The sequence below is a fragment of the Apodemus sylvaticus genome, chromosome 5, assembly GCF_947179515.1.
Source record: "Apodemus sylvaticus chromosome 5, mApoSyl1.1, whole genome shotgun sequence".
Taxonomy (NCBI): domain Eukaryota; kingdom Metazoa; phylum Chordata; class Mammalia; order Rodentia; family Muridae; genus Apodemus; species Apodemus sylvaticus.
This window is the reverse complement of record NC_067476.1, coordinates 112,341,756-112,357,692: the sequence shown is the minus strand read 5'-3', so window position 1 is coordinate 112,357,692 and position 15,937 is coordinate 112,341,756.

The following is a 15,937-nucleotide window of genomic DNA, read 5'->3' as shown; positions in this document are numbered from 1 at the left end:
TTTATAATAGTTTGTGTGTGTGTGTATGTGTGTGTGTGTGTATGTGTGTGTGTGTGTGTATGTGTGTGTGTGTAAATTTTGGTAAGTTGTAAAGTTATTCTCTTCAAAGGATGGTGAGACTTAGCCTTTAATGGCTGACACATTTCTCCAGTCCATGCTAAGAAATGGACTCACAGAAGTTCAAGAGGTAAAGACAGGATTTCAGGCACCACTGTGGACCACAGGGATACAAAGACTTAGGGCAACTTTACTGTAAACAAATATTCAGGGTATTGTTTTTGAGCTTCCCAGAATGTATGCAAGAGGAGTTGGACTCTACTTGAGGTTATAAAGGCTAAGACCTTAAGTCTGGTTTGTTGCTATTTTAATATTCTTAATAGAAAATAGCCATCTAGAAGAAACATTCTCCTTATGTCCATAACCTTCATGCAACTGTGGCTAGCCCTGGGATTCTTGATTCTCAGCAGTGAGAGGTGTTGCAGGGACTCTGGAGTGAGAGGCTGCTCCTTCTGCTGATGTCCCCTCCATTTTCTCTGTGTCCTATCTTGCTGCACACTACCCACTGTTGTTCTTATTCAGACCTTGCCCAAGCACCTTATTAAAAACTGCATCCTCAGCTCTCTTTCCCCATCCCCTTCTGTGATGTTCTTCTCTGGATCATGCATCAGACCATTTTACTACCATTCAAACTTCCCCCCTTAGCCTGTGAGCTCCTGAGGGCTGGATTGGGGGCGTCTCAGAGCAAATAGGCAGTAGCCCAGTTTCCTGGAGATGGAGTTTCTGTCCTGATCACTGTTGAAGCCTTGGTGCTGAAAGAAGCTTGGCACCAGTGGAAATGCCATCGTGTTTGCTCAGTGATGTAGGCACGATACCGCTAAGCACTGGGCACCGGGGCTATGCATCGACCTTTGAAACACCCAGGAAGCTGGGGCTGCAGTCTGTTTCTCTTCTGGGGTTAGAGGTTTCCTATGAAACTGTCACCGAGTCATTGTTGCTAATTTTTGTTCTCCCATGTCCAATCTGATTCTAATCACATCTACAGAATCCCTCCTCTCCAGCATCAAGTCTCATTAGCATGGAGTTAGCCTGGCCGGCCAGCTGCTCCTCTTCTGAAACTTCCCGTCTGTTTGTGAATGCTGTCCATATTTTCTATTAGGTCCTTGAGTCATTTGGTAATGATTTTTATTGTGTATGTATGTATACCATGCGCACACATACACAATCTAATGTAAATCAGTAGTTTGAACTTCTGGTTTAATAATGCATGGCTATTTATTGAGTGTCATGAGTCAAGCATTGAAACAATAATTTTAAGCTCTTCAACCAGAGATTTAGATGAGAAAATTGAGGCTCAGTAACTATAGATTACTTGTCTGGCCCAAAGTGTCCCAGCCCTCTGGCAGACTGACTGCAGAGCCTTTGTTATGATTGGCTCTCCTGGGCTGCTGGGCTCTTTCCAGCTATTTGCCGTCCTGCAGACCTGCACTCCGGCTCACCAATTTATCCACACCAAAGGATCCAGGTGGCTCATCCCCATGGCACCTCCCTGTGGCTAAAATTCAAGCACCTCCATTGCCGTCCAGCCCTTGCCACCTGGCCCCATCTGCCACTCCCTTCCTCTCCCTAGAGCCTCTTCAGCAGGGTGCCAAGCTGGTCCCAGCCTTTGCCAGGAGGACACCACACCAGTCCCCATGTTGTTCTGTCATCTTGGTCTCCTACCTCTACTCTCATTTAGCTCTCCCATTCATTGGGAACGCTTAGCATGTGATGATATGGTTGAGCTCTGGTCTTTCCACTTAGCAGTTGTATGACTTACATAAGCAACTTGCCTCTTTGTGTCTTTGCTCATTTCTAAAGGGAGGATGATGAAAGAACCCATCTCAGGAAGTCCACACAAAGACTCTGCAAGCTAGACGGAGAGTCAATATAGACCAGCTCAGTCAGTAAGTGGCAGCTGTCACAAGAAAGGCAGCTGTCACACAGTGGTGGCACAGACCCAACACTTCTCTGGGATACCTGCTTCCAGCTGAGATGCAAGAGGAATGCGAAAGGAATTCCTATGGCCAAAGCTAGAGATGGCCCAGACCCCAGGCTGAGGCTCCCTTTGCCTGCCTGCTTATTTAGCTGCTTGGCTGATCAGGTCAGAGTCCAGCTGGCCAAGCTGTGACATGAATTCTCTTGCAATCCCTCCCCTTGTCTCCATGCCAGCCACATTTGATTTTATCACCAGAGACAGGCCATAAACGATAGACACAGGGCTTGCCTGAATAAAGGCACTTACTCCCAAAGGAATGGTGTAGTCAGGAGGCCAGACACCCAGGCAGCCACACACAGAGACAGTACGCCATGAAACCACAGCTTGCATGCTGTCCTCAGGATTTATTTCACATATATTGATTGGCACAATTCCAGAATTGGAATTTCTGGGTGATATGTAATCCTCTGATCAAGTGATTCATGTAACAACTTGATAAGGTAGGGTTCTTTAAAAAAAATTATTCCCATTTTTCTGATATGGTCCATGAGGGGAAAAAAGGGGGTTAAATTTGCACAAGGTCATCTCAGGTCAGTGGCAGGCCTATGTTATAACACAGGGAACCACACTATCTGGACAGAACCCTGAAAACTGTATACATTTGTAATGACATACACTCAGTTTTAGACATTTGGGTGCAGATGATGCATGCGCCCTGATGAACAAACATAAAGACCATCTTATAGATGCACAAGGTGGGGCAAGGATACCCACGCTTACCAGTGGGGCTGGCTAAAAAAATCACTGTTTACCTTATGGAAGCCATAATGATTATATAATCATTACACTCAGAGGTAGATACACTTGTGTGCACATATTCTAAGACTAGCCCTTGCCTCCACTACCACCTGTACATAATCACATGGATTCCAAGGACTCCGCTAGCATTTAGCTGATGCTGTGTTTTCCTCTACTCTCTCCACTAGAGAGGCAGCTCCAGGAGGGCAGGGGTTCTCCTGCAGTTCCCAAAGTGTTCCTGACACTCACATGCTCAGCTCATGCTCTGTAGCTTCCTGCCTGGGAAAAGTTCATCCCTAAGAGTCCTGGCTTAGGAAGATAGACCCACGAGCCCACTATGAGGCAGGCGACGTTCTGTTCTAAAGCTCTGCTCTTCCACTGACTGTGCCTTCCAGCTCCAGTGGTCTCCTGGCTGTTATGACAACACATTAGGCATGTTCCCACCCAAGGCCATTGTACCTGCTTTGGCCTGGATGGACCCACACAGCTCTTTTTCATACCTCTGTCTCATATTTGCTTAAATGTTGCTCCCTAGCAAGACATTTTTGGTCTCCTGCTGAAATAACTCCCTAGCTTTGCTCTTGCCCTCCCTTCCCCCACAACTCTATTCCTGTCTTCCCAGAAGTCTTACCACAGACTCTCTTAAGTTTTCTTATTTGCTGTTACTCTCTGCAACAGCATACTAGCCATGGAGGTGGGGTGCTTGTTCATTCCGGGGTCTTTCTGAGCCCATAACTGGTCTAAGGTATGGCAGGAGCCATCCTTACTGTGACTAGGTGCCCTTGCTGGCCTGTTGGGAGGTTTTAGAGAATCATCACGGGCACCTGAAGGGATGGAGAGAGCATTGTTATCTCAGAACTCCTTTTGAATATCACCAGATACCATGCAATGATGTCTCTACTGGAAGAGTCTTCTGAAACATGGAGTGAATGGAGCGGCCCATGAATCCACAGCTAGCAGATGATAAAATCCCATCTCTTTGCCTCAGCACTGTGTGCGTGGGGTGTCTTTCCACATTGACATCTTTGAAGATGCAACACCACAGGAATGTCAGGAGTATATTCTGGGCATGGTTGAGGTCATCCCTCCATTCATCCAACCATAGCTTACACAACACATACTGTGTGCCACTGTGCACAGCTGCAGTGTTTTCTAAAAAAAAAAAAATGATATAATATACCCATCACCGAATACCTACCATTTTAGCTGCTTTTAGCATGGCCCATTCCTAACAAGTGCATTTATGCTGTTGTGTAATCATTGTTACAGACCATCTTCAGAACTCCCTTAACTTTTAAAAATGAAACTCTGTATCCATTAAACATAGTCTCTCAACCCCATCAACCACCGTTCCTCCTGTTGCTATGGATTTGACTATTCTAGAAACCTCATGTAAGTGGAATCACAGTATTTGTTCTTCTATGGCTGGCTTATTCACTTAGTATAATGTACTCAAGGTCTACCCACGTTGTAGCACGGGCAGAGTTCCATTCTTTTTTGAGGCTGACTGCTAGCCCCCTGTGTGCACGGTATATTTTATCTGTTCCTTCATCAATAGACACAGGCAGCTTCCACATTGTGACTTCTGTGGCTAGTAACATGCACCGTTTTGTCTTGTTTTGTTTTGCTTTGTGTGTGCTTGTTTGTTTTGAGACAAGGTCTCATATATTCTAAGTTGGCCTTAAACTCATTATCTAGCTGAAGTTGACCTTGAATTTCTGATCCTCCTGTTTCCACCTTCCAAGTGCTAGGATTATAGGTGGGTTCTGTCATACCATTTTAGGTGGAACAGGGGGTCAAACATGGGCTTCACAAGTGATAGACAAACACTCTATCAAGTAAGCATCAGTCATCCAAGCCCCAACAAAGTGTTCTGGGTGTGCACCGGAAGTTAGAGGGGCTGGGTCATGTGCACTTTTCTGACTTAGTGTTTTTTGCAGTGCAATCAGGAGACCAGCCTTGCACAGTACTGCTGACCAGCCCTGTGGCTCCCTTCAAGGTGATAGATAGAGACCCGACTGCCTCTTTAATTATTCAAGACACTTCTGTTCTCATCTTTAACTCAGGTTTTCCCCAATTCTGGGAGTCAGGCGGGAGGAAGCCTGTAATCTCCCTAGATCAAGCAAAGACATTTGAGTCTGGAGAGTGGGGTGTGGGGTGCGGGGTAAGGAGAAGGGGGAGTGTCTCTCAGCCAAGGTCACTGGCTGAAATGTGGCAGATCCTTCAGGACTGTCTTGAACCCTGGACCCGCTTTGGGTGTGACCTTGGGGACAATGACAACACTGTGATCATCCCTCATGTCTTTTTCCAAAGTAGACAGGGCTGAGCATCCACAGGGACCAAGATCCTCACAGCTCTGCCCTCCCGTGCCGAGTTATCAACCAGTCTGCAGCTGCCCTGGGCGGAACCCTAGAGTGGAACCCCAGAGCACCTTCACCCGAGGCTACCTGCAGAGTGAGGGATGCTGCATCCTAAAACACTGCCTGCAGTCTGGAATGCATCATTCAGTTCCCCAACAACCCTAGGCCTGGGCTGTGGCCACTCCGCACAAAGGCCGGGGGTCTCTAGCTATGGATAGAGCCCTATAGTTCTTCTTTTGGCTATGCGCCCTTTTGGGTTCTCAAGTCCAGGAATGCAGGAGGGATTCTGACAGCTCTGGGATGCTGTTCTATCTCACCAGGGTGGGGATGGGGCGGGGGTCTGTCCCGAAGCAGCCCCCAATCTCAGGGGCCCACCTCTCCCAGAGACAGTTTCTTTACTTTCACTTTCAGGCTGGTGTAATGGGGTGAGAGCAGGAGATTCTGAACCCCTGGGCTGCAGTATCCCCCGAGGGAGCAGACAGGTGGAGAGCTGAGTGAGTCCTTGATAGTGCACTCCTCTGCTGGCACAGGGAGGGTGTCTAGTGTGTACTGGCTGAGTGACTAAATAGAGGTGTCGGAGGTGCACCCGCACTCTGCCAGTCCCTCTGTCCTCATGAATCAAAACCACAATACCCATATGACAGAGGGTAAAACTGAGGCTTGAGGAGGTGGGCAAGGTGCCTGGGTCACACAGATGGTAAGTAATATGTGTACTCTGGATTTGTTTGTGTCTGTGGGCATTTCTCTCTGCAGCTGCTATGTGCCCACATCTATTTCTGAGTGTGCATCTGTGTGTCTTTGGGTAAACCACTGCGATACCTTTAATGTTGGTGGTTCTCTTCTTTCTGCACAGCTCAAGCCCTGCTTAGTGACCCATTGTATTTTCTTGTATGTTCCAGACTCCGCCAAACCTCTTGTAGCTCCTTGATGTCCCAGATGTGCAGTTCCTCAGCTCGTTTGGCACAGAATGAGCTGGGACAGAAGAGACACAGGCAGATGCTGTGTGGCCCTGGAAGTCACAAATTCCAATCCTTGACTCCAACACTGGGCTCCAGGTTTGGCTGCTGACTTAAAATTGACAATTTTATGGGACAATTGACATTATCCTACAGGATATTGGTATCCTATGATACCAATTGATATGATAATGTCAATTGGGACAATTGACATTATCCCATAGGGTAATGAGATGAGTCATTGGATAAAACACTTGCCACGCAAGTATGAGGGCCGAACTTTAGATTCCCAGATCACATTCAAATGCCAGGCAAAACTGGAAGCCCACCTGTAGTCTTAACTCTTGGGAGGCAGTAATACCTGAGTGTTGGATCTGGGTAGCGAGCTGGTTATCTAGACTAGACACGTGTGAGCGCTTGGTTCAGTGAAAGATCTTACCTCAGTAGATAAAGTGAAAAGGGTCAAGAAAGATACCAGACATCAAACTCTATCTGGCCTCCACATGCATCTGCACACACCTGTGCCCTCCCCCCATGCACACACATGTACACACAGGGAACAAAATCAACAACAAAATCAACGGCCCCAGAATGAGCCACCAGAATGTCTGTGCTGGGTTTGTTTCCATGACAACATAGAAGCTGGCAGGCCGCTGGCTCATAAACAGGTCATAAAGCAGGGAGATAGGGAGCGGATGCTGCTGGGCTTAGTAATGGGGTATTGCCAGGTGATGCTGGAGCCCTAGAGCCCTGGTTGTCCCTCGGGGAGACTATGCTCGTGCTGCTCACGTACAGAGTAGTCTTGGGAGAGCTCCTTTGTCTCTCTGAGCCTCAGTTTCTTTCTCCAAGAATGGGAACAGAAATAGTTTCGTAGTTCTGTCCCAGGTGTGATGCTAACTGGATTCAGGAATAGCCATGAAGAGAGGGCCCCCAGCAGGACTCAAGCCTGGTGTGAGTTCTCAGGGGCTCTGTTGTTCTTATTATCAAAGAACTCAGGAGAGGCGACAGTGTGTGTAAAGATCCAGGCTGGGTCGAGTGCTGGATGCAAACCTATCTTCACCTGTAGGCTGTGTGGCCTTGAAAAAGGCTTGAAGTCCCTGAGCCAAACTCAGCTCTGAAATGGAGACTGAAATGTCATAGGTTTGTTTGTTTGTTCTTTGTTTTGTGAGAAACAAGTCCAAGTTTGTAGTCTACTCGATACGGTGCCTGCTCTCGTGTCTGGGTGAGGTTGTGTGTAGTCACAATTGATATTTGCAACAGTGGCGCTTACTCTGGGCCAAGCCCTCACCTAAATAAAATGCATTTATTTCATCCTTACAACTAATTATTCCCCTTTTCAGATGAAATCACTGTTAGGTCCAAAGCAAGCTCCCTAACTGGCAGATCGACTGACAAGGTCCTGAATGACAAACAGTCTAGGCTCAGCACAGGCTGGACTCTGACTGGGCAAACAAGAACGTTTGCTAGTAGATAAACAAATCCTAAACTCGGCATTCCTCAGGAACCTTGTGAATCGAGTTTCTGTTTGTCAGGGAAGCCATCTTCCCTTAGCCACTCTTTATCCCAACTACCTCAGACAAGGGCACCTGGTTCCTAATGAACTCAAGCAAGCATCTAACAAATCAAAGTCCTGACTCTAAGATGCTAGCGCCCAGTCTGTTCTGACTCATCACCCTATCTGCCCCCTTAAAACTGAGAAGCTTTCTCCCTGCTTTTTGGCTCTTCTGTCTTGCCCCATTCCTTTGAGGAAGCCTGAGCAGTGTGGGAGGCTGCAGAAGTCTGCTCCAAGCCAGATAGCACTTTTATTATTTGTTTGATAGATGTCAGCCAAGCTTATACTCCACGACTGTCAGCAGAGCGGTCAGCCATCAGGGCTTGTGCCCTGGTCATCTCACAGGAGGCAGCTGAAGGGGCAAATATAGACCAGAACTACATTTCTCACAATAAGGGCTCATTCATCTGCTCAGTCATTCCCTGGCTTGAAGCTTATTTCCCTCAATCTGTCCACTATTTTAGTTCACCCTCAACTACATGTCCCAGTTGTTGATACTCTTACCTGATGATGGTCACATCATCCTCCATCCAGTCTACTCTCACACGAGAGGAGACTTTCTCAAAAAAGCAAATTAGATCAAGTCACCCCTTGAACACTCTTGCAGTTTCTGAGTCATCCAGAATGAATGATCACATGACCAAGAGCCACCCAGGCCCACAGCCACACACACACACACACACACACACACACACACTCATGATCATCACACACATGCAGGAACATGCACGGGCAAGTATTAATGCATACATTACTGTTGTCCTGAAGTGAAGAGCACTATGGAACTTGATGTGCATGAGCCAAGGTGTGTGAGCAGAACTGAGACATGTGACTGTTATAGGAGACCTGAGAACTCACGATCTCTCATCCCTGAGGGCAGGATGGTGCATCCTTTGCAGGAGATATTGTTCACAGTGACTCTGATAATGCAGCAAAGGTTCTGCCAACTGGAGGTAGACATGTACCATGATCAGGAAACAAACGTTACTTTTCTTGGTGAACTTTCTTAGCCAGAGAGAGTGTTTCAGATTTGCTATCACTATTAAGTTCTACTGCAAGAATCTAGAGTCTAGTAGGTGTCACCTAGTCATATGGTTGGCTGTATCCTGATGAAAGTTGACTTACCAGAACAAGATGCCAGACTGCAGACCAACTATGCCAGCCCAGCAGAAGGCTGGAGAATGGGAGCTGAGTCACAGTGCCCATTTCTTATGACCTCCTTGTTCCTGAGTCTGGACCGCTCCTGACCCAATAAGGTGTACTTGAGTCGAAAGCATCTTAACTTTGGCTGAAGACTACATGGCTTCCTCCCAAGTTCTCTTTGTCCGCTTCTTTCTTCAGCATCTATCCCAGATGTCTACAGACATCACAACAATGATCTGGGCTGTGGAGAGCCCTAGAAGGATCTGGAAAGACAGAGGACTGTGAACTCAGAGTCCGTATTCCTAGTCTACTGATTCAGGGTCATCTCACAATCACCATGCCCTGAGCTGAAACCCTTGTTCTGTTGGGGGTCCTCATCTATCAGCTGCCGACTGACTTCTCTTTCCTCTTACTGTGAATGAGGGTCCTGACGAGTGCTTTGTGGTCTCCTATAGCCCTGTCTTCCTTTGTGACTAATCCCTCTATTAAACCCTAATCAAATTGCCTGATGCAGGGCCGGCTGCTCCTGCAGGGCCGGCTGCTCCTGCTGCTTTGAACCATAAGGTCCAGGTTAGAATTCTGATCAGGTCTCCCCCCTGGTGAAATCACAGCACCTCACAAAGCCCCTGGGTTTCTCTTTGTGGAGACTGAAGCAAAAACGACATCTAGAAGAGGACATCTTTCAACTGTAGTGCAAACCAGTGGGTTCAGGAACTAAGTCATTTTCTGTTAATTATTATGGTTCCCTCCCTAGAGCCTCACACAGTCCCCAGCATGTATATGTCGGGGGAAAAAAATCTGCGGCAATTACAAAGGAATAAATGAGCAGCAAAAAAGCTGTAAACAATGACCAGGGGGCTTATCCACTACACACACACACACACACACACACACACACACACAAGCTTCACTTCAGCTGCACAAAGCAGCTTTTGTTTGAAAGTCCTCATCCCTGGCAAAGCAGGAGGGTGTGAATGTCTATATTTATTAAAACATATTTAGCTTCTGTTTCTCTTTTCCACCCATCCACTGCATCCTTGAGAAGCAGCGAAGAAAGATGGAAGTACTATTTAACCCAGGTTCAATTCCTAGCTCTGCTGCCCAAGACTTTTTCTGCTCAATAAATCAGGGGTAGTGATTTCTACCTTGTCAAGAGCCCAGGAGAAACCTTTGAATAGATACGCCAAGGCTCATCCGCAGCAGCTGGCCATAGCCCCTGAGCTGAAGCTGGACCATTTAGAAAGAGTTTGTGGCTGGGACATCAGTCTCCTCAAGGGCTCAGGGAGCCTCTGCCTGGTGACCCACACTTTTCCTCCACTTGAACAGTGACATCAGATCCGCTGTTCCCAGCCTGTGGTGTGGGCAGGCAAGTCTCGAGTCCTCTGGTTGTCCCAGTTTCTGCAGACAACGGGCAACTGTGCCTGAGCTGCAGCATCATCCCCAGGTTTCTGCAGCTGCCATGGGGCATTCAGGCCTGCTGGGATTAGTAACTGGATCAAAGCCTGAGAACCAAGGCCCTAAATATAGGGCTGCCTGTGCCTTCTGCAGAAGACCTTGGCACCAGCTGCTCCACCTTTTGTCACAGACAGGGAAACTGAGGCCCAGAAAGAGAGATGGATTTTTCCACTTTTGCTTGGTGAGCAAATAATGACCACACCCAAATTTCTCACATCCAAGGGGTCAGGGGTCAGTCATTGGCTCAGTCATTCCCTGGCTTGAAACTTATTTTTCTCAATCTGTCCACTCTCTCTGGCCCACCCTGAACTCCATATCCTAGTTGATGACACGCTTACCCGATCATCCTCCATCCAGTCTACTCTCATACAGTCAGGAGGAGACTTTTTTGAAAATGCAAATTAGATCATGTCATCCCTGGAATACTCTTACAGCTGCTGTGTCATCCAGAATGAATGTAAGATTGTTTTGGGGTAATCATTTTGTGCACCGTGTGTAATTTGTCTTTGTACTATTCAAATGGCCGGTTCTGTGTCACCCGAGAGTAGAACACTGGCCAGACTTTGGTATTGTTATTTTCATGGTCATCACCTGCTTCAGCATTTTGGAAACATTCACCTCTCTTACCTTCTAATTGGTTTACTAAAGATCTAATGGCCAATAGCTGAGGCAGGAGAGAATAGATGGGACTTCTGGACAGAGAGAGGGTCTTTGGGGAGGAATCAAGAGGTGGGGGATTCACCAGCATGACACGGGGACGAAATGAGAAATAACGGGCCATGTGGCAGGATGTGAACTAGAATTAGTTGGGTTAGAGCTAGCTGGGAGATAACCCGCTCCAGTGCCTATGCTTTCATAAGTAATAATAAGTCTCCATGTCATTATTCAGGAGCTGACAGGTCCAGGAAAGTCTGGTAATAATTTGTGTCCAACGTGAGGGTATGTACCTCCAAGCTTACAGCCTCAGGAAAGTCTCTGGTGGAAAGTGTGGAAGATGTTTCCCTAGCAACAGAGCCATTCAGGAGGCCATTAGAGAGGAGCCCCAGACACAAGTTCTCCCAAGCCTAGCACAGCAGGTAGGCACATTTGTGACCTGCTGGGCTTGTGAGCTCCCATGATATAGAGGTGTCACCGCCCCTTCCAGACTGCACTGCTCAGGTGGGAGGCGGTGCTGCTGTGGGCTGGAGAGGTCAGAAGTGCTGGCCAAGTTGGTGGACCTTGGGAATGCTCAATAGCCTAAGGACCGCTGCTGCTGCTGCTGCTGCTGCTGCTGCTGCTTGGACAAGCAGACAATGGTTGCAGCCAGAGTTGTGTGGAAGACAAAGCCAGTGAACTGGCTGTAAAGTGAGCAGAATAGGTCCCAGTGCATAGAAGCCTCAGTTTCTCGGATTGGCTGCCGTGGGCACAAAGCGGTAGAATTGCCCCTTCTCTATGAGCAGATCAACTGCGACAGAGCCAGCGGTCATCATCCCATGCTAAGTGGAGCTGCAGAAGGAGGGACTGCAGGCAGCAGAAGCCAAACCCAGGACTGACTGAGAAACTGGGGTCCTGAGCACAGATGAACCTTCCATGGGCCAATGTATGGTTTGAATTGTGCTTAGGTGCTGAAGAAAGAAAACAAACGGTATAGACAGTTATAGAATGAAATATGTAAACTTAAAAATGATAAGTGAAGTCTTCAAAGGAAAGAGAGACTTAGAGAGAGTAAAAAGTAAAATATTTTGTATTTTTAAAAAATGGGGAATACAATGGCAGAGGGCACTTGGACCCCATATAATTTTGTTTCCGTTATCAGCGTAAAATAATCATACTTTTGGTAATGCTTGCAATTTTATATGTCCTCTTTAAGAAAAATCAAAATAAACAAACTTAGATAAAGACAGGAGAGGACTGAGGAATTAAATGTTAGGTTACAAGCAATAGACAATCCTTTGAATCAAAATAAAGAAGCTTTAGAGGAATCAAATCTAAACGCTACAGCACCACATTGTGACAAGATTGCAGAACAGCAACCCATAGAGACGCTGTATGTTGAATAAATACAGATTCTGTATTGATGCCACCTTATAGCAATGTCATAAGTAGCTTATGTGTTTTATTTTGTAGAGTTCAGAGAATTACAGTATATAATACATTGATACATCATACAATTGATACCTTTTTAAAATTCCAGTGGGCTTCTGCCTTAAGTTCTGGAAAGGCTGAGTCTAGGATTGCACTTTTATTAGAGGTGGTAGCTATCTTGGAGAGACCTTTGTAGATTGAAGCTAGTGATGCTTCAGTATATTATCCAATAGAACACAACAGTGTTTTAGACATTATGACATAAAATAAGCTACAGATATATCTTATAATCTTACAGGTCAAACAATCATAAAAAGATCTAACTACACTTTAACGGAAATGCTCATAAAACAAAAGGACGATATGGGATCTCCCAGAAATAGAATAAATACATGCTTTATTGACTTTAAAATTTTAAATGTCAACAAGACATGTAGCACAGATGCTGAAAAAATTAGATTTTAGAAAGGCCTGCTGAATTAAATCAGCCTGTATATGTGATAACTTTAGAATGAAGGTCAGGGAATGAGATAAGTTGGGGAAGAGGATTTGTCTTTATTTTCACAGAAAATGAAAATCTATGTGTTCCTTCAAAATATAAAGATTAGCTTGACCATTTGGCTGCAGACACAGAGAGACAGACCGAGAAGAAAAACCAAACAGGTGGCCTGACTACTGATCCGTCCACGCGGGATCAACTCTGAGACTGAAACTCTGAGCGACTCTGCAGTGGCCAGAATCCTCATGACTCAATATTACACAACGCACTCTCATGTGGCATGGTGGAGATTTACATTACACTCCTCTTATACAGTCCGAATGGACTTATAAAGTTTGATGCCGTTCACCTGCTCGAACCTAGAGCAGAGATCTTCATTAGCTGATTTGTATACATTTCATATTCCATACATGTATTAATGCAGAATTGTGTATTTCCTTTAAAAGGAATTAAAACGAAATTCTATGTGCCTTCAGAGCAAAATGAAGATAAAACAAGTAGCCTAGGTGATCCATTCTCAGACTTAGTTTCTGTTTCCTCAAAATTTGCATTCAAGACAACCTCAAAGTGGCCAGCTCAACCAGCCCAGCCTCACAGACTGATCCAGCCAAGATTTCAGTCAAGCCCTACCCTTTCCATCCTACAGAGTCTGGATATCAAATAATACAGCTAGTTCTTCCAGGATTTGTCCACTATCCCAATAATCTTAGGGTCCCCAAAAGATGCTGTCACCTCCAGACAACAGGGAGCAATTCTAAGAATATGATGCCCCCATTCCCGGAAAGTAGGGTGGGTGGTTTTTGGTCATTCAGTGGGTGATGGGTGTTTGTCATCCTTTACTGGGGTCAATCACAAGTTGTCACTGGTCTTGGTTAGAAAGGAAACAAAGTAAAGGAGATCAGATCCAGGGCTCTCTCTCTCTCTCTCTCTCTCTCTCTGTCTCTCTCTCTCTCTCTCTCTCTCTCTCTTCTTTCTCTTCTATCTAGTGTTAGAGGAAAGGGGGGAGAGGGGATAAAAAGAAAAGGGGGGATATGGGATGATAAGATGAAAAGGTAGATTGTTAAATCTACTTTTAGACTAGAAAGCAATTACAAATCTCAAATATTTTATTTGATGGATTATTATATATTGATAGAAATGTAAGATTATACTTTTGCTGTAACATACTATAGGTATGTTTCAGCTCTTATTTAAGGCATTGTACATATGCGACTCATTTTAAAGTGTAATGTAAAGTTCTATCCTTATGAAAGCTACTATTGCAAACTATTTAGGATAATTAAGAAATGGAAGTCAGTAATTAGTCACCTATAATATTCAAACTTGTGGTCTTGTTACATATTAGCTTAGTTAAATACAGAAACAAGCTTTATTTAGCCTCCTGTCTGTTTTTAAATTAAACAGATAGTAAATAGCTAGAAACAAATAACATCTGTCTATTTAGATGTACTTTAGATAGAAAGATGGTCTTCAAACACTTCAGAGACCTACAGAATATGGTATTTAAGATTTTTTTTTTCCGAGACAGGGTTTCTCTGTGTAACTCTGGCTGTCCTGGAACTTACTCTGTAGACCAGGCTGGCCTCAAACTCAGAAATTCACCTGCCTCTGCCTCCCAAGTGCTGGGATTACAGGCGTGCACCACCACTGCCCATCTTAAGATTTTTTTAAAATAAGTTTTTTCTAACAGTGAGACACATCAGCTCCTGGCAACACACCCATTTTATTTCAAAGAAGATCATGGGTACCAAAGAACTTCCATAAGGAGCTTGCTTCAAATGCGACAAAGCTGTCACTGGGGGAAAAACCCATCCTTTTTTGATTGCTGACAGCATTCTGTCTAAACTGTAGACAAGCAGGACACTGGAAGTCGATTAACCAACTTTGCTAAGACAAGGTAGGCCAGTCAGTCCTTCATAATCCCTGTATCACAGATAAGTCTGTCAGATGCTCTGTGCCTTTAGTCCAAAAATGGATGCCCCACTGTTACAGAGGAAGCTTGGGTGACTGTCCAGGCAGCCAGCAGTCTCTATAGTTTTGGAAGCTGCTTGCTCTGCACTTCCTGTTTACTTGGGTAATAGCTATCCTTCGCAGACCTCTGATGGGGGTGAAGACTAGATAGTTGTAGTCTCACAAAGAAACTTAAGTTGTTTAGGATTTAAGAAAATGTTTTAAGGTCTAAAAATATATTTTTAGGTTGATAGGTGAAAGTTATGATTAAAAAATGCTTTTGGTACAGAACTTTGAACTCACTATGATAGGATAAATAGTGAAGTACTTTCTTCGAGGTTGCCAAATACAAATGGACTGGATATTGTGAGTGTAATTCTTGCCTGGTAGTTCTCATAATTGTTCTTATTGTATATAGTTGATTGATGTTAGAGAAAAAGCCATTTATTGGACCAAACCAGGAGATGTTGGTATAATCTTTTTGTGCACTGTATCAAGGCTGTCTTTGGGTCAAGGTTGTTATTGGTTTCTGTACCAGGAGAGAGTTGAGCACTGACTGGACTTTGGTGTTATTATTTTTATGGATCATCACTTGCCTTAGTGCTTTGTATTCATACATCTCCCTCATCTTCTGATTGATTTAATAAAGATCTGACAGCCAATTGCTGAGTCAGAAGAGGAAAGGTGGGACTTCCTGACAGAGGAATTGGGGGAAAGAATTGAGAGACAGGGCATTCTCCGGCATTACTTGGAGGTAGACAGATGGACCAGAGCAGAGCAGAGAGGTAGATCTGGCCACATAGTGGGACATAGGCCAGAATTAGGAGGGATAGAATAGTTGGGGTGAGGGGAGGATTGCCCAGCTAAGACCTAAGCTTTAAAATACTAATAAGCCTCTGTGTCATTATTTATATATCTGGTGGGTCTGAATCAGTCCCGTTCTAAGATTACATAAGCAATAGCCACCCAGTTCCAGAGCCCTTTTTTATATTGTGCTACACAAACAGACAAGCATATGCTTACACATGCACATTCACACACATACATGTGATCACCACACACAGACATGTACATGCACATATACACCAATAAGGATGTTGAAAACAGGGACAAATGCACACATTCATGCTACAGACACATATACACAAACAGGCAGGTGTCTACAATATGTATCTACACACATAG